Source organism: Sciurus carolinensis, chromosome 11 (assembly GCF_902686445.1).
Source record: "Sciurus carolinensis chromosome 11, mSciCar1.2, whole genome shotgun sequence".
NCBI classification, from domain to species: Eukaryota; Metazoa; Chordata; class Mammalia; order Rodentia; family Sciuridae; genus Sciurus; species Sciurus carolinensis.
In genome coordinates, this window is record NC_062223.1 from 103,205,669 (window position 1) to 103,226,318 (window position 20,650).

A 20,650-nucleotide genomic window follows, 5' to 3' on the forward strand; every position below is an offset into this window, starting at 1 on the left:
ATACTGCTTAAGGGAAGCATAAATCAGCAAGACATAACAATCATAAATATCTATGCCCCAAACATTGGCTCATCCATGTACATCAAACAAATCCTTCTCAATTCCAGAAACCAAATAGACCACAACACCATAATACTAGATGAGTTTAACACACCTCTCTCACCACTGCACAGATCCTCCAAACAAAAATTGAATAAAGAAACCACAGATCTCAATAACACAATCAATAATTTAGACTTAATGGACATTTATAGAATATATCATCCAACAAAGAGTGAATACACTTTCTTCTCAGCAGCACATGGATCCTTCTCTAAAATAGACTATATATTATGCCACGAAACTAATGTTAGCAAGTACAAGAAGATAGAGATACTACCTTGTAGTCTATCAGATCATAATGTATTAAAATTAGAAATAAATGACAGAGTAAAAAACAGAAACTACTGCAACACCTGGAGATTAAATAATACACTATTGTATGATGAATGGATAACAGAAGATATCAGAAAGGAAATTAAAAAATTCTTAGAGGTAGATGAGAACAAAGAAACATCATATCAAAATCTCTGGGACACTATGAAAGCAGTACTTAGAGGAAAATTTATTTCATGGAGCGCATTCAATAAAAGAAGAAAAAATTCAACAAATAAACAACCTAACACTACAGCTCAAAGCCCTAGAAAAAGAAGAACAGAGCAACACTAAAAGTAGTAGAAGACAGGAAATAGTTAAAATCACAGCTGAAATCAACAAAATTGAAACAAAAGAATCAATAGAAAAAATTGACAAAATAAATAGTTGGTTCTTTGAAAAAATAAACAAAATTGATAAACCTTTAGCCACACTAACAAAGAGAAGACGAGAGAAAACCCAAATCACCAAAATTCGGAATGAACAAGGAAATATCACAACAGACACGACTGAAATACAAAACATAATTAGAAGCTATTTTGAAAATCTCTACTCCAACAAAATAGAAAGTCTCGAAGATATCAATAGGTTTCTAGAGACATATGAATTACCTAAACTGAATCAGGAGGAGATACACAATTTAAATAGACCAATTTCAAGTAATGAAATAGAAGAAGTCATCAAAGGCCTACCAACAAAGAAAAGTCCAGGACCAGATGGGTTCTCAGTTGAGTTCTACAAAACCTTTAAAGAAGAGCTCTTTCCAATACTCCTAAAAGTATTTCATGAAATAGAAGATGAGGGAACCCTCCCAAACTTGTTCTATGAAGCCAATATCACCCTGATACCTAAACCAGACAGAGACACATTGAGGAAAGAAAATTTCAGACCAATATCCTTAATGAACATTGACGCAAAAAATCTCAATAAAATTTTAGCAAATCGCATACAAAAATATATTAAAAAGATAGTGCACTACAATCAAGTGGGTTTCATCCCAGGGATGCAAGGTTGGTTCAACATCTGGAAATCAATAAATATCATTCATCATATCAACAGACTTAAAGTCAAGAATCACATGATTATTTAGATAGATGCAGAAAAAACATTCGATAAAATACAGCATCCCTTCATGCTCAAAACACTAGAAAAAATAGGGATAGTGGGAACATTCCTTAACATTGTAAAAGCCATCTGTGCTAAGCCCATGGCCAATATCATTCTAAATGGTGAAAAACTGAAAGCATTCCCCCTAAAAACTGGAACAAGGCAGGGATGCCCTCTTTCACCACTTCTATTCAACATTGTCCTTGAAACTCTACCAGAGCAATTAGACAGACCAAAGAAATTAAAGGGATACGAATTGGAAAAGAAGAACTCAAACTATCCCTGTTTGCTGATGATATGATTGTATACTTAGAGGAACCAGGAAATTCCACCAGAAAACTTTTAGAACTCATAAGTGAATTCAGTAAAGTAGCAGGTTACAACAAGATCAATGCTCATAAATCTAATGCATTTTTATACATCAGTGATGAATCTTCAGAAAGAGAAGTTAGGAAAACTACCCCATTCACAATAGCATCAAAAAAATAAAATACTTGGGAATCGATCTCACAAAAGAGGTGAAAGACCTCTACAATGAGAACTACAGAACACTAAAGAAAGAAATTAAAGAAAACCTTAGAAGATGGAAAGATCTCCCATGTTCTTGGATAGGCAAAATAAATATTGTCAAAATGGCCATACTACCAAAAGTGCTATACAGATTCAATGCCATTCCAATTAAAATCCTAAGGACATACTGTACAGAAATAGAGCAAGCAATCATGAAATTCATCTGGAAAAATAAGAAACCCAGAATAGCTAAAGCAATCCTTATCAGGAAGAGTGAAGCAGGGGGTATCACAATACCAGAACTTCAACTCTACTACAAAGCATAGTAACAAAAATGGCATGGTATTGGCACCAAATTAGACAGGTATATCAATGGTACAGAATAGAGGACATGGACACAAACCCAAATAAATACAATTTTCTCATATTAGACAAAGGTGCCGAAAATATGCAATGGAGAAAAGATAGCCTCTTCAACAAATGGTGCTGGGAAAACTAAAAATCCATATGCAACAGAATAAAACTAAACCCCTATCTCTTACCCTGCACAAAAATCAACTCAAAATGGATCAAGGGCCTTGGAATCTGACCAGAGACCCTGCATCTTATAGAAGAAAAAGTAGGTCCAAATCTTCAACATGTTGGCCTAGGATCAGACTTCCTTAACAGGACTCCTATAGCACAAGAAATAAAAGCAAGAATCAATAACTGGGATAGATTCAAACTAAAAAGCTTTCTCTCAGCAAAGGAAACTATCAGCAATGTGAAGAGAGAACCTACAGAGTGGGAGAAAATCTTTGCCACTCATAGTTCAGATAGAATACTAATCTCCAGAATCTATGAAGAACTCAAAAAACTCTACACCAAGAATGCAAATAACCCAATCAACAAATGGTCTAAGGAAATGAATAGACACTTCACTGAAGAAGATGTACAAGCAATCAACAGATATATGAAAAAATGTTCAACATCTTTATTAATAAGAGAAATGCAAATCAAAACTACCCTAAGATTCCATCACCCAATTAGAATGGTGATTATCAAGAATACTAGCAACAATAGGTGTTGACAAGAATGTGGGGAAAAAGGTACACTCATACATTGCTGGTGGGGCTGCAAATTAGCTGCTCTGGAAAGCAATGTGGAGATACCTTAGAAAACTTAGAATGGAATCAGCATTTGACTCAGCTATCCCACTCCTTGGCCTATACCCCAAGGACTTAAAATTAGCATACTACAGAGATACAGCCACAAGTTCATAGCTGCCCAATTCAAAACAGCCAGATTGTGGAGCCAACCTAGATGCCCTTCAATTGATGAATGGATAAATAAACTGTGATATATATATATATATATATATATATATATATATATATATATATACACACACACAATGGAATATTACTCAGTCATAAAAAATAATAAAATTATGGCATTTGCAGGCCAATGGATGAAATTAGAGAATATCATGCTAAGTGAGATAAGCCAATCTCAAAAAACCAAAGGACGAATGATCCTACTGATAAGCGGATGATGACACATAATGGGGGGTGGGAGGGGGGCAAGAATGGAGGAACGAGGGACTGAGTAGATGGAAAAGAGGGTTGGGAGGGGTGGGGGGGAAGGAAAAAAATTAACGGAATGAATCAAAAACTATTACCCTAGGTAAGTGTATGATTACACAAATGGTATGCCTCTACTTCATGTACAAACATACAAACAAGATCTATCCCATTTGTTTACAATACAAATAAATTAAAAAAGAAAAAATAGAAAGAAAGAATTATAGAAAAATTTTTAAAAAGTAAAAATATAACAATACACAACCAAACTATAATATATTATTCAGACATCCCACTCCTCAACAAATTGATGCCTGAAAAATATTTGGATTCACAGATGGTAGAGATGTGAGGGGAAGGTGGGGAAGGAAAGTCTCTATGGAAAATTGCCAATTGCTTCCATTGACCTTCAAAAATATTATTTGCTTCCCTTCTCTGCAGATAGATCGGGGTTGTCTGAAGTTTAATGGTAGCTCCAGTCCTGTAGGTGATGAATCTGTTAGCTGGGAGAGCAGATAGCAAGACACCCTCATGCCTTCTTCCAGTCTTACCAACCATTGTAGCTGGCCCCTTTTGTTCCCATGCACTTCAGGACTCACTGAGCTGGAGAGAGGCTGGTTTTCTCCAGTTTCTCCAACCTGTGCTTCCCCCAGGGAACTGCCCCAGTCTCTGGCTTTCCACAGGCTTCAAGGGCCCACACTGGTCCAAACAGACCCAGCTGCAATCTGATGGACCTGGGCTTCAGATTCCCCAGGCTCTACCTTGCTGCAGTTCTACAATATCAATGCTGTTCCAACTTTCAGAGAGACCACCAGGGATGTGCTCACATAAAAGGAATGGCAGCCCTGCAAAGAGGCCACCATCTGGCACACCCAGCAGGAAGGCCTCAGGTGCAACCAGACCTATAGATACCTCAAAAATATATTTCCTGGCCCTGGAGGGTGTCCCCAGACTAAGGCAGTCACACCCCGAGATGGTGGAGATGGTTGCACCAAACCTCCAGGCCCCTTGGCCCTGGGCTCCCATGTCCTGGCCGGAGTCCCAAAACAGCAGCAGCCATGTGTAACCAAATCTGCGGGTACCCTGTCAATGGACTTCCAGGCAGCAATGGGCAGCGGGTGCTCTGTGAGCAGTCTGCAGGTGGTCTGCAGGCAAACGATGGGCACTGGGCAGGTGGACATCTGGTGGCAGATGATGTGCAGACTAAAGGTTGGTAATGGGCAGGCAAACAGGCAACTGGCAGGCAGTCAGTAAGAGATATGCATGTGAAAACTGGGCAATATACTGGCAGAGGGCTGGTGATCACAGCTGAAAAATGGGGGCAAAGAATAGGGATTAGTGGGCAGCAAGGGCTTTCTCAAAGAGAAACAGTATTTCCTCTGCTTGAGTCCCGAGTCACTGAGCAAAAAGGAAGGCATCCTCCCTCTAGTTCGCCATCTTGGATCTCTCCCTGGTTCAAGCATCTTGATGAGAATGTTTTGATATATTAAATATTGATGCTAAATGTTTCTCTATAATGTAAATTAAATGATTCTTAAGGAAATTGTTATTAGGCAATAAAGCAAAGAAAGTCAATTGGAATTTAACTTTCTGTTAAATACATATCATAAACTGACATGCTGAGTTGCTTCCTTTAATAATTTTGCCTGAAAAGCAACCATGTTATAAGCATGTTATAAGGGCTTCCTTACTGTTTTTCTTATTTTCAAGGAGGAAGTCTCAATTGTAATATGTCCCTTTCCTCATAGACTGTAGATGAGGAAGAATCAAAATCTTCAGACATACTTACTTTTCATCCAAAGACCCTAAAGATTGATCTTCAGGGAGCCCATGGCATGGGATCCAGAAGACAGCTTGACGAGATGGAAGTGAACCCACCACTACCACCATCATCATGGTGTATTGAAATGCAATGTGGCAAATCCCTTAGTTGCATAAATCATAGCCAGGAAGTCAGGTATCAGGCATTCCCACCTTTAGTGTTATCCTAGGAAAGTGAACATTTTACCTCTGATCATGCTGAGGAGTTTTTTTTTTTTTTTTTGCAGGGAGGATTCTTTTTTGTAAATACAGCTACATTAACAATTACAGTAATGCAACAAAACAAAACCACATCACTATCACCAATAATCAGCTTCCTGATTTTCTGTGACCTTACACTTCCCAGGACCTTACTCCTGGGTGAATTCTCCCAAAGTAAATTTTTTTTCCCATTGACTTGTAAGAATTGAATGCTTTGTATGGATCCTCAAGTATCTTCCAGGTGCTTTTCCCTGTGTATTTTTTTGCCCCTTTCTGAAGCATGTTTAATGTATTTCAGAGATGTTTTAGAAATTTCTTTTGTGTGCAGGACCCATTAGCTGAACAAGTTAATAGTTTAAAATGGATGTTTGGCTGAAGCTGAATATTTATCCACCGACTGAATTAACTAATTAGTGTGCTTTGGGCAGAAATTTGTCAGTTGTTACATTTGCTAAATGAAACTTAAAGTTCTTCATCATATAATTAGAAAGATTTTTCATGTTCTCCATTCTAGGTGACTCAGAAAAGACCATTTCTTCTTCACTGCAGTCAAACTCTTCATGATTCCCTAAATACGACGTATTTGCTCCTCTTCATGCCATGGCATATGCTGTTCTTTCTCTGTCCTTGACCTGATAGACTCCAACTGCTTCTTCAAATCTAGGATAAGCATTACTTCCTTCCCAAACTTATTCATTCATTCAACAGAAGTTTAATAGGCACTAAGTTACAGGCACTCTGCTGGCACTGTTCAATATTTCCACTTAGACGTATTTTGATGACAGTTGCGGTGTGCTGCGCGTTACTGAACGTACCCAGGAGGAACACTGAACACAGTCAGAGAGCAAGGCGTGTAGGTTCCAAGAGAAGCTGACCCCTGAGTTGGATCTGCAAGTGGAGGATGGCAAGTCTGTTTTAATTAGGAACATTTTGGTAGGTGGGACTGATAAGTTGAATTAAAGAGAAGTTTAAGGAATCTGGAATCTCATGGAATTCATTAATGAGAAGAATTCTAAAGGACTGTTGAATAGGTACAGTTAAACTCCTCCAACTCCTCCGCCAGCTTTTCTCCATGGCCTCAATCCCATTTCTCACTACTTCGAACACTACGTTTCTGTTAGCACCTGGGTGGGGCAGAGCATTCCACTGTTGGGATTTAGCTTGGTGCATGAATAATTTTTGGACATGTCTTGGGTAGTCTGAATGTGAATAACAGGCTGTACAAACTTCCTGTTTTTACTTATTTTCAAGGAGGAAATCTCAATTGTAATATGTCCCTTTCCTCATAGACTGTAGGTGAGGAAGAATTAAAATCTTCAGACATACCTACTTTTCATCCAAGGACCCTAAAGGTTCATCTTCAGGGAGCCCATGGCATGGGATCTGGAAGACAGCTTGATGAGATGGAAGTGAACCCAGCTGCTTTTCTCCTCTCCTTACAGACTGCTGGCTTCACCGTGACATGGCACTTTGTGCTTCCCTGCTGGGAGCCCACAGCCAATTCCACATGCTCTTTAGAAGCCTCTGGCTTGCCAACCCACTATTACTCATGTCTAAGCCTAGAATCATTTCTTGGGAGATAATTCACAACTTATTTACAATAAGGAATTAGGGAAGACTTAAAAATCACATCTCAGAACAGTCTTTGTGAGAAATGGGAAGACTAAAATGTTGTCTCTGTCTCTGTCTCTCTCTCTCTCTCTCTCTCTCCACTATATGTCTTAGTCTCTGTCTCTTCTTTTTGCTTCATGTTCTTAGGTTGAGCCTGAATGTTTGCTGTCTTTTTTTTACACCCTCTCTTTCCATATCTCAGCTTCTCAAGGACAGTGCTTGTCTACATAACATCAACCTTTGCATGACTTTGACTTGCTGTGGACCCAATCCTAGGTGATATTATAGATCGAGTCCTCAACATGGTGTGACCATAAATTCTAGGTCTGTTGATTCCTATTCTAGGAGAGAGCACCTGTTAGACTCTGAATTTTCGTGTTAGTCTCGTCCAATCAGCTATTGCTGCGATTGTGGGAATGTTGGTACAAACATGGTTGCCTAGGCTCACCATCTCCACCGGAACTTTGGGAGGATATATCCAGAGAAGGGAAAGCAACAGGGCCTGCATTCCAAATGTCATCCACAATATTCTAGGCAGTGGATACAGTGAACTTGAACTTGAGAACTAGAAGAAAATGAGAACTTGGTACAGATAGGGAAATGTCCAGTGGTTCAGTATTTCTGGAGTTTGCATTTGGGGTAGGACCTGATGAGAGATGAGATAGAACAGTGACTAGGACTGAAATGATGGAGGGTCTTGATAAGGAGTTGAAGGACTTAACGCACCAAGTAGGTGCTCTCTCCCATCTTGTCCTTTATACATTCTAAACCCTCTCTCTTCAGGGAATGTCATCCCCCTTCTTCCTGACAATCTAAGTCATTGCCCTTTGGATTTACCTCCTCTAGAGTTCCTCCCTGATCTCCCAAGGCTGGGTGAGTTGCTGTGTGCTTCCCCAGCTCTGAGTGCCTGGACTGAGTGGTGTTCATATCTCATCTGTATTCTGACTGTTTGCTTTTCCATCTTTTTCACTAGAATACAAGCAGGAATCTTGTTTGAATGTATTTTTATCTTAGAATAATGCCTGGAAATCTTAGAATTTTGGTATAGGTTCATTTAATGAATGAATAAATCAAGGAACAAATGAGATGGACACAAATCAAGCCATCAGCAAGCACCCCCTTTCTCTCTTAAAGGTTAAATCTGGTTTTGCTTCTTAGTTAGAACAGCTGGAGCTTTATTAGCCACTAGTCCGTAAGGCTCTCCTGCAAGTTCTCTGGTCTCAATACTACTACTCTGGATAAATATTGTTCCGATACCTCTCTCCTCCGCTCTTCCTGCTCACTTCCTAAATGATCAGTTTGGATTATTTCCCAATGTGATTCTACATTTTGTCACTTTAATCCTTTTCCTTCTCCACACACTTCTCCCTCATTTCCTCCCCTGACCTGCTGAAACACATTCATCAACTGCTCATCTCTGGATCATCTATTAGAGTTTGTACATTCCTGCTCAAATTGTTGATACCATCAGCACATCACCTCTTACCCATCCCCCCCAGACATATTTATATAAATATAATAATTCATTTTCTTGACTTTCATAAACAGTAGTAAGAGACAATCTACAATTATAGATTATAATACATTCGCTATCCTACTCTATTTCATTAATGATTGTGACGCTGTGTTCTTGTACTATGAAAGAAGGGCCAAATATGTGCTTATTTTGCTTGTGTTTCTAGCTCCATGTTGTTGTGCTGTAGGGATTGATCCTTGGACCATTTCTCTTCTATGTTCTTACTCCATAATTAAACTCATCTAGTGTCAAGTTTAAAACTATCTTTGTAATGACAACTCCCAAATTTATATCTCTAATCCAAACATTTTCCCTTAACCACAGACTTTTATGCCCAACATCTCTACTTAACTGTCAAATAGACTTCTCAAACATACATGTCCAAAACTGAACTTCAGATCTTCCCACCAAACTCTGTTCATCCATAGTCCTCTGCATCTCAGGTGACGGCAACTTGGCAACTTCATCTTTCCAGTTGCTCAGTCCAAAGTATTTGGAGTCAGAATGAATTCCTCCTCTCTGTCACACTTCACACCAGTCTATCATTCAATCCTGATGGTCCCAGGTGCTACTGATGGAGGATGCAGAGAGCAATACCTGCCCCTCCAATGCACCACATATCACTCTATGGCACATAAGGGAAGCCTCCTGGGAAAATGACTGGCAGATTTCTCATGTAGAAATCCATGAGGGTTGGAAGGAGTTGAGAGCTCCTGATCCTATCCTAGGAAATGTCACATCAAATAACATATTTCTCCAATATGAGCCATGTATGCATCCCCTTTTAAAATAAAAATGTTTTCAAAAAACTACCCCTTCTCTGTTGACTCAAGTAATTTCTATACTATACTATTTAAATGTGTCCACATGAAAACTAGAGTAAAAATCCTTCTGCTGATGAATCTCACATGACTATAAAAGCAAAACAAATGAACAAATTATAGAATGTCAAACTATTAAAAAAAATCTCCTGCTAGTTCCATCTTCCAATAGATACTTCTTATCACTTCTCATCGCTTTCACAGCCACCACCATTACTGGAGCCCCCATTCTGTCTTGCCTCCTAATTAGGTATCTGTACTTCTACCCTTTCTAAAAGAACTTCAGGGACTTTTCTGCTCCACACCTTCCAGTGGCCCCATTTCACTTCCAGGGAAAGCTGAAGAGTACAAATGGGTTCTCATAACCCCACAGGACTTGTTCCCACATTGGCCCTCACATCTTTGACTTTCTCATCTAGTTCTCCCTCCTTCCTCCACATCATTGCCTTGACTAGTTTTCGTGCTGTTCTCAGAACAACCCGAGCACACTCCACACTAGCTGATCTCTCTGCCTGGTTGTTCTTCCCCCTCATTCTCTTGTGTCTCCTCCAAGCCTTTGTCTCAGTGGAACCCATTCCAACAATCCGGTACAATACTGCCACTCATCCCCACTCTACTTTTCTCTTTTCCCATAGGATTTATATCCTTCTAATATATGATATAATGTATTTATCTGCTGGATTTATTGTTTATTGTCAGCCATTTGTTTATCTCCATATCAGTGGTATCATACTCACTTTGTAAGCTTCAAAGGATAGAAAGCACTTCTGTCCTTTCTTAATAGAGCAGAATTTTGACCTAAATTTCTTAACCTTGTGGTTGTGACCCTCCTCAGAAGATCCTGGATCACTCATTCACAAGAATGATTTGTATCTGAAGAGGCACAAGGCTGATGTGGGCTGAGTGCCTCTAGAAAATGACTATTTTATCTGCCTCAGAGTGAAAGGTAACATGATTTTGTGAGAAACGTATTCAAAAGAAGTTCATATAGAGGAAAAAACTTAAGGATTAAATTGTCATTTTCTGATGAAGAACTTGTTTTAAGAATGTGGAGGGCTGGGGGGATAGCTCAGTCGGTAGAGTGCTTGCGTTGCAAGCACAAGTCCCTGAGTTCAATCCCCAGCACCGCAAGAAAAAAAAAATGGAGTCTCTGAACAATGCTCTTCAGTGAGTCTTTGTGATATATTTCTTAAAAGATTTATCTCAACTTCTGAATAATGAAATGGCTACTATACTTATTTATAGGCACTTAGAAAGTGAAAACACTTTATCAGTTGAATTTAAATTGCTGATCTAAATGGAAAAATAATATAAGGTAGTATTTACTGGATCTAATTGAAATTATGAACCTTTGACTTTGGCATATCTATATCCTATACCTACTTCTAAGCCACTCCAACTTACCCCTTTTACTCGACCACGGCTCCCTCTGTCTCTTTTCCAATTCAGCCAGTCAGGTCTTACCCCAGTCAGTCTTTTTGCTCCACTACTTTTGTTGTTCATCACATTTCTGTTTCAATTTATGTCAACCCAATGAGTAGAGGAGCAGCAGAGTGGATGAAATATAAGTTTGGTGTGAAGATGGGCAGGATCTCTAGTTCTGCCACTGACTGCTGACCTTGAGGATGTTGCACAAACTTTCTGAACAGCAACAATTCTATTTGTAAAGTGGGTTTAATAGTTTCTACCTCGTAGGTGAGAATTAAATAAGATAATATATGAAAAGTATTTGTTTCCCTCTGTTTTAATATAGGACTAGCAATATATGGCAGCTTGCAGTTGGATTTGGTAATGTCTAAGGGAGCTTTCTTTTTGCCTGTCTATTAACAGAGTTCTATTTATATTACAATTAATGTTCAACTTATCAAAAAATTGTCTCAGGTTTTTCTTAAGATTTTAAGTTCACCTTTCTAATCTTGTTATTCTGTTTACTAATGTATTGTATTTGTATAAAAATAAATATAATCACTAGCTCTTTGATTAACATTTCATTGACTCATATAGTTAAAATATAAAATATCCTTAATCATTTAATGCTATTTACAGTTATGAATAGCCTTTTAATTAATACTTCAAGATATAATTATGATTTTAATGTAGCTAATTTTTTCAAATAATTCAAACCTATTGTGCATTCTTAAAATCCAACAAGCAGTTTATTTCTAAGCATTTAAACTCCTATTAATCTAATAAATCAAATAATTAAATGCTTTAGATTGAATACTCCTATACTTTTCAAACATCTTTAAGAACAGAGAAAACCTGCAGTTTTGATACTGACTACAAATGGCATATCAATACTACTTAAATAAAACCTCAATATTGTATTCATTCTTCTTTTCTCTCTATTTCCTCCCTCTAAAAGTGGCTAATTTGCTTCCCCACCATAGGGAAGATAATTACTATTTCAGACCCAGTACACATTAAAGTTGCACTTACAGATTATTATCTGTGATTGTAAATTGAGGCAAAGGACATCTGTGCTGCTTCTGCAACAATTCTATCCGAATCAGAAGTTAACAAGCTAGAGACTTCCTCATGAATAAGCCCTGCCAGCTTCATCAATTTTACCAAACTGCTTTCACAAGTCATTTCCACAAAATTTGAGTAGATTCAGCATACTCTTCCTACTGTGTCCCTTCACCTTAGGATCACCACTAATCTCTTTCCACTTCAGTTTTGGTGATAGTCTTCCCAAATGCCTCCAAAATCTCTTCTGTTCATTGACAGGTGATATTCCATACCTTCTTTCTCTTATTTTCTTATCTTTGTCAAATCCACCATTCTTTTGACATTGCCAAGTCCCAATCTGATTCCTGGCTTCTACTTTCCTTCTCCCTACCTGCAACCTCTGGCACCTGATCAATCACTTCCTGTTAATGCATGTGGACTTCATATTTCCAGGGCCAAACCTGCCCAAGGCAAGAGGAACTGGGCCAAGTACTAAACGTCATTTTGGGACTCAGCATCACATCACCATTAGGGCTGGGTCTTGTCTTAATATGGGCTGCAAGTCTGGGCTCTGGCTGCTGGCCTCTGGTGGTGTCAAGTAAACCTTGGTAAATGGCTTGTGAGCATACACACATACACACCAGGCTTTTTGGAACAAGATGACTTGGGAAATACACAGACATGAATAGTAGCAGGTATAAAGTTCCCCAGTTACAATTTAAGATAGCACAGAAGAATTTAGCAGGACTATATATAAAATGAAGACAGGGTTTTCAAGATGGCGGACTAGAGGGTGGCTGCATTTCATGTTGCTCCAGGATGCAGGATTCAAAAGAGGAGATAGTGAGAGACTTGGGACCAACTCAAAGCCGCCGGGTGAGTCTCTCCCGTTGGGGAGGCATCCCGGATGGGGCGGTAGCCCCGAAACGCAGGGAAATTTGTGAAGTAGAGTTGCTCGGCGAGACACCCCTCCCCCCACAGGAGCGGTAGAGGAGGTGGCTCAGCACAGCACTTGGACTTGGAGCAACCACTGGGGCTCCGGCCGGCTGCCTGAGGAGGAGCAGCGTGGCGAGCTGTTTAGACTCAGAGTGATCGCTTCTGAACACCGAGGGGTTGCCCGGAGGAAGAGGAGAAGCGCAGCGGGTGGCTTGGTCTAGGAGTGACTGCATCAGAGCCACAGGCGGTTGCCAGAGGAGGAGCTGTGTGGTGAGCTGTTTGGACTCAGAACCACGACTTCTGAACACCGGGGGGTTGCTCGGAGGAAGAGGAGAAGCGCGGTGGGTCGCTTGGTCTAGGAGTGACTGCATCAGAGCCACAGGCGGTTGCCAGAGGAGGAGGCGAGTGGTGAGTTGTTTGGACTAAAAGCGACCATTCCTGAACACCGGTGGCCTGCCTGGAGGAGGAGTGCGGTGGGTCCCTTGGTCTCTGAGCGACTGACCGCTCCTGAACACCCGGGGGGCTACCCCAAGGAGGAGGAGGAACAAGATGGGTCACTTGGACTCGGAGTGACTGCCTAGGGCTATGGGCGGTTGGCTGGAGGAGGAGACACGAAGTGAGTTGGTTGAACTACTAGTGGCTGCGTCGGAAACCAGGCGGCTGTCCGGAGGAGGAGATGTGTGGTGGGTCTCTGGGTCTCGGAGCTATTGTACGGGGCTCCAGGTGGCGGCTCAGAGGAGGGGCCGCATAGCCAGGCGATTAGGTGCAGAGCAGGGTCCCAGGACCGGCTTCTTGCTGGAAGAGCCACACAGAGACACGCCTAGGGGCGGAGCGAAGTTTCCAGGACTGTGGGCAGATTCTCTGAGGAGAGGCAGCCTAAGGAGACTCACCTGCGAAGGGTGAGGCTCCCAGGCCCAGGAGGTAGGTCTGGGCCCCTGGGAACGTTGCAGAGGAAGACAGCCCAGCCCAGGCGATAGTTGTAGATTGAGGGGAACCTCTAGGAGGGGAACTGACCAGTGAGACCTCCCCACCGGGTGAGTCTTCCCTGCCGAGTGAGGTTTTCCCACAAGGATGGTAAAACCAGAGACACAGGCACAAACAGGCCTTGCCTCAGCCCGCACCCTAGTTCCCCTTTGGATGACCATTGGTCAACAAGTGGAGGCACCTCAGCCCACTATCAGGGAATATACCCCACCTGAGGGTCACCAACCCTAGAGAGGCAGCTTCCTTCTGGAGCACCGCATTATCAACTTCCTCCAAAACTGCAGGCTACTGTAGGATAAGAGGGGATATACTAGCAATCTTCAGGGATATTATAAGTCAATAGAGGAAATCTGCAATATCTTAAGGACCCACTGATTCCTGAACAATATGAGAAAACAAAGAAAGAAAATGCCCCAAACAAATCTAGATGTTACATCAATAAAATCTAACGACAGCATGGCAGAAGAAATGACAGAAAGGGAGTTCAGAATGTACATAATTAAAATGATCAGAGAAGCAAATGATGAGATGAAAGAGCAAATACAGGCATTGAATGATGAGATGAAAGAGCAAATGCAGGCATTGAATGATAGCACCAATTGACAGTTAAAAGAACAAATACAGGAAGCAAAAGATCATTTCAATAAGAGTTAGAGATATTGAAAAAAAAAAACAAACAGAAATCCTTGAAATGAAGGAAAGAATAAGCCAAATTAAGAACTCCATAGAAAGCACAACCAATAGGATAGAACACCTGGAAGACAGAACCTCAGATATTGAAGACAAAATATTTAACCTTGAAAACAAAGTTGAACAAACAGAGAAGATGGTAAGAAATCATGAACAGAATCTCCAAGAACTATGGGATATCATGAAAAGGCCAAATTTGAGAATTATTGGGATTGAGGAAGGCTTAGAGAAACAAACCAAAGGAATGAACAATCTATTCAATGAAATAATATCAGAAAATTTCCCAAATGTGAAGAATGAAATGGAAAATCAAGTTCAAGAGGCTTATAGGACTCCAAATACACAGAATTACAACAGACCCACACCAAGGCACATTATAATGAATATACCTAACATACAAAATAAAGACAGAATTTTAAAGGCTGTGAGAGAAAAGAGCCAAATTACATTCAGGGGGAAACCAATAAGAATATCAGCAGATTTTTCAATCAAGACCCTAAAAGCTAGAAGGGCCTGGAACAACATTTTTCAAGCTCTGAAAGAAAACAGATGCCAACCAAGAATCTTATACCCAGCAAAACTTACCTTCAGATTTGACAATGAAATAAAATCATTCCATAGTAAGCAAAAACTAAAAGAATTTACAAAAAGAAAGCCGGCATTACAGAACATTCTCAGCAAAATATTCCATGAGGAACAGATGAAAAACAAAGAAGCAAATCAGCAAAGGGAGGAATTATCCTAAAGGAACTTTCAAATAAAGGAGGAACCAAGTTGTGTCAAATAAATAAATAAAATTTAAAAAATGAATCAAATGACCGGGAATACAAATCATATCTCAATAATAACCCTGAATGTTAACGGCCTGAATTCATCAATCAAAGACATAGACTGGCAGATTGGATTAAAAAGAAAGATCCAACAATATGTTGCCTGCAAGAGACTCACCTCATAGAAAGAGATACCCATAGACTAAAGGTGAAAGGATGGGGAAAAACATACCATGCACATGGACTCAGCAAAAAAGCTGGAGTATCCATCCTCATTTCAGATAAAGTGGACTTCAAGCCAAAGTTAGTCAGAAGGGATAAAGAAGGACATTTCATACTGCTTAAGGGAAGCATAAATCAGCAAGATATAACAATCATAAACATCTATGCCCCAAACAGTGGCTCATCCATGTATGTCAAACAAATCCTCCTCAATTTTAGAAACCAAATAGACCGTAACACAATAATACTAGGTGATTTTAACACGCCTCTCTCACCACTGGACAGGTCTTCCAAACAAAAATTGAACAAAGAAATCATAGATCTCAATAACACAATCAATAATTTAGACTTATCAGACATTTATAGAATATACCATCCAACCAAGAGCGAATACACTTTCTTCTCAGCAGCACATGGATCCTTCTCTAAAATAGACCATATATTATGCCACAAAGCTAATGTTAGCAAATACAAGAAGATAGAGACACTACCTTGTATTCTATCAGATCATAATGGATTGAAGTTAGAAATAAATGAAAGAGTAAAACACAGAAACTACTCCAACACCTGGAGATTAAACAATATGCTATTATATGATGAATGGATAACAGAAGATATTAGGAAGGAAATTAAAAAATTCTTAGAGGTAAATGAGAACAAAGAAACATCATATCAAAATCTCTGGGACACTATGAAAGCAGTACTTAGAGAAAAATTTATTTCATGGAGCAGACTTAATAAAAGAAGTAAAGCTCAACAAATAAACAACCTAACACTACAGCTCAAAGCCCTAGAAAAAGAAGAACAGACCAACACCAAAAGTAGTAGAAGACAGGAAATAGTTAAACTCAGAGCTGAAATCAAAGAAATTGAAACAAAAGAAACAATACAAAAAATTGACAAAATAAATAGTTGGTTCTTTGAAAAAATAAACAAAATTGATAAACCTTTAACCACACTAACAAAGAGAAGATGAGAGAAAACCCAAATTACTAAAATTCGGAATGAACAAGGAAATATCACAACAGACACGACTGAAATACAAAACATAATTAGAAGCTATTTCGAAAATCTATACTCCAACAAAATAGAAAATTTCGAAGACATCAACAGGTTTCTAGAGACATATGAATTGCCTAAACTGAACGAGGAGGACATACACAATTTAAATAGACCAATTTCAAGTAATGAAATAGATGAAGTCATCAAAAGTCTACCAACAAAGAAAAGTCCAGATCCAGATGGGTTCTCAGCCGAGTTCTACAAAACCTTTAAAGAAGAGCTCATTCCAATACTTCTCAAAGTATTCCATAAAACAGAAGAGGAGGGAACCCTCCCAAACTTGTTCTATGAAGCCAATATCACCCTGATACCTAAACCAGACAGAGACACATTGAGGAAAGAAAATTTCAGACCAATATCCTTAATGAACATCGACGCAAAAATTCTCAACAAAATTTTAGCAAATCGCATACAAAAACATATTAAAAAGATAGTGCACCATGATCAAGTGGGTTTCATCCCAGGGATGCAAGGTTGGTTCAACATCAGGAAATCAATAAATGTCATTCACCATATCAATATACTTAAAGTCAAGAATCACATGATTATTTCCATAGATGCAGAAAAAGCATTTGATAAAATACAGCACCCCTTCATGCTCAAAACACTAGAAAAAATAGGGATAGTGGGAACATTCCTTAACATTGTAAAGGCCATCTATGCTAAGCCCATGGCTAATATCATTCTAAATGGTGAAAAACTGAAAGCATTCCCCCTAAAATCTGGAACAAGGCAGGGATACCCTCTTTCACCACTTCTTTTCAATATTGTCCTTGAAACTCTAGCCAGAGCAATTAGACAGACCAAAGAAATTAAAGGGATACGAATAGGAAAAGAAGAACTCAAACTATCCCTGTTTGCTGATGATATGATTGTATACTTAGAGGAACCAGGAAATTCCACCAGAAAACTTTTAGATCTCATAAGTGAATTAAGTAAAGTAGCGGGATATAAGATCAATGCACATAAATCTAAGGCATTTTTATACATCAGTGATGAATCTTCAGAAAGAGAAATTAGGAAAACTACCCCATTCACAATAGCATCGAAAAAAATAAAATACTTGGGAATCAATCTCACAAAAGAGGTGAAAGACCTCTACAGTGAGAACTACAGAACACTAAAGAAAGAAATTCAAGAAAACCTCAGAAGATGGAAAGATCTCCCATGTTCTTGGATAGGAAGAATTAATATTGTCAAAATGGCCATACTACCAAAAGTGCTATACAGATTCAATGCAATTCCAATTAAAATCCCAATGATGTACCTTACAGAAATAGAGCAAGAAATTATGATATTCAACTGGAAGAATAAAAAACCCAGAATATCTAAAGCAATCCTCAGTAGAAAGAGTGAAGCAGGGGGTATCGCAATACCAGATCTTCAACTCTACTACAAAGCAATAGTAACAAAAACGGCATGGTATTGGTACCAAAATAGAAAGGTGGATCAATGGTACAGAATAGAGGACATGGACACAAACCCAAATAAATACAATTTTCTCATACTAGACAAAGGGGCCAAAAGTATGCAATGGAGAAAAGATAGCCTCTTCAACAAATGGTGCTGGGAGAATTGGAAATCCATATGCGACAGAATGAAACTAAACCCATATCTCTCACCATGCATGAAACTAAACTCAAAATGGATTAAGGACCCCGGAATCAGACCAGAGACCCTGCATCTTATAGAAGAAAAGGTAGGTCCAGAGCTTCAACATATCGGCTTAGGACCAGACTTCCTCAACAGGACTCCCATAGCACAAGAAATAAAAGCAAGAATCAACAACTGGGATAGATTCAAACTAAAAAGCTTTCTCTCAGCAAAGGAAACTATCAGCAATGTGAAGAAAGAGCCTACAGAGTGGGAGAAAATCTTTGCCAATCATACTTCAGATAGAGCACTAATCTCCAGAATCTATAAAGAACTCAAAAAACTCTACACCAAGAATGCAAATAATCCAATCGACAAATGGGCTGAAAAATGAATAGACACTTCACAGAAGATCTACAAGCTATCAACAAACATATGGAAAAATGTTCAACATCTCTAGTAATAAGAGAAATGCAAATCAAAACCACCCTAAGATTCCATCTCACCCCAATTAGAATGGCGATTATCAAGAATACAAGCAACAACAGGTGTTGGCGAGGATGTGGGGAGAAAGGTACACTCTTACATTGCTGGTGGGGCTGCAAATTAGTGCAGCCACTCTGGAAAGCAGTGTGGAGACTCCTTAGAAAACTTGGAATGGAACCACCATTTGACCCAGCTATCCTACTCCTTGGCCTATACCCAAAGGACTTAAAATCAGCATATTACAGAGATACAGCCACATTAATGTTCATAGCTGCTCAGTTCACAACAGCCAGATTGTGGAACCAACCTAGATGTCCTTCAATTGATGAATGGATAAAGAAAATGTGGTATATATATACAATGGAATATTACTCTGCCATAAAGAATGATAAAATTATGGCATTTGCAGGCAAATGGATGAAATTGGAGAATATCATGCTAAGTGAGGTAAGCCAATCTCAAAAAACCAAAGGAAGAATGATATCGGTAATAAGTGGATGATGACACATAATGGGGGGTGGGAGGGTTTAGTGTTAGGGTTAGAGTTAGGGTTAGGGAGGGGGGCAAGAATGGAGGAAGGAAGGACTGTATAGAGGGAAAAGAGGGGTGGGAGGGGTGTGGGGGAAGGGAAAAAAATAACAAAATGAATCAAACAGCATTACCCTATGTAAATTTATGATTACACAAATGGTATGCCTTTATGCCATGTACAAACAGAGAAACAACATGTATCCGATTTGTTTACAATAAAAGAATAAAAAAAAAATGAAGACAGAAGAACCTTGGCCTTTGGGCTTGAGGAGATTTTAAACTGCAGATTGAAGATTATCCAGTAGAATCTCTACTTCAGAGTGGAGTCAAAACTAAATGAGATAAAACCATGGAGGCTGACTTATTGTCTGTAAGACAAAATAAAAATGAAATTGGAATGATATAAAATCAGATTCCACTGACGGTACTTACTATGCAACCAAGCAAAATTACTGAAGCACTCTAAATTTTTGCACAATTGAGACAAACCACCAATGCAACTGTTACTATGAGAAGTAAATGAACAGCATATATCAGGACCCTAGTTCAGTGCCTGACACAAAACAGGTATCCAGTAAAAAAAAAAAAAAAAAAAAAAAAAAGTCATTTAGTTCCTTTTGCCCAAGCAAGTAAATATATGTGTAAGAATTATGAATCAGGTCTTCCAAGACACAGAAAATATTATTTTCTTTCTTCCCAGCCCAACTTCTAATAATTATCTGTATCGACTATTTCCATGCTGTCACTTCCCAGATTCTCTGTGTGGTAAATGGACAGAGATTGCTGCCTTGACATATTTTCCTCCATTCTACAACACCAACATGACCAGGAGGAATTCCTCCCTGCCACAATGGCTGGTCTGGATGCTTACATGATTAAAATGGTCCAAGCTGGAGAAGCCCAGAAATGATCTTTCATGGTCAGAGGTGGTATTCTATGAAGGCTTGATGCCTGAAACTACTGTAGTTTCTTGTTGCCATGATAAAGTCACCCTTAAAGTAAAACAAGACAGTCACAGAGTGAAGAAGCCAGAACCCATTACACTCTAACTAAAACCTGCCCTGGTCTTGTACTTTTAAGAAAGGCAAACCAATAATCTCCTTCATATATAAACCAACTCAAATTTTCTACTACCTGTACCAAGACATTCTAACTTTATAATTTTCTACCCACAATTCTAATACAGCTCAGCCATTCCACCAACACTGCTATTGTGAAGAGCATCCAATGGCCTTGGTATTGGAGAAGTCATCCAGTAGTCTTCTTGCTCCTCTATCCTTGCTCAGTCTTTGAATATTAAATTTTTCAGCAGAGATGCAAACGTATTCAAGCATATTTATTATAGCACTGGATGTGATAGCA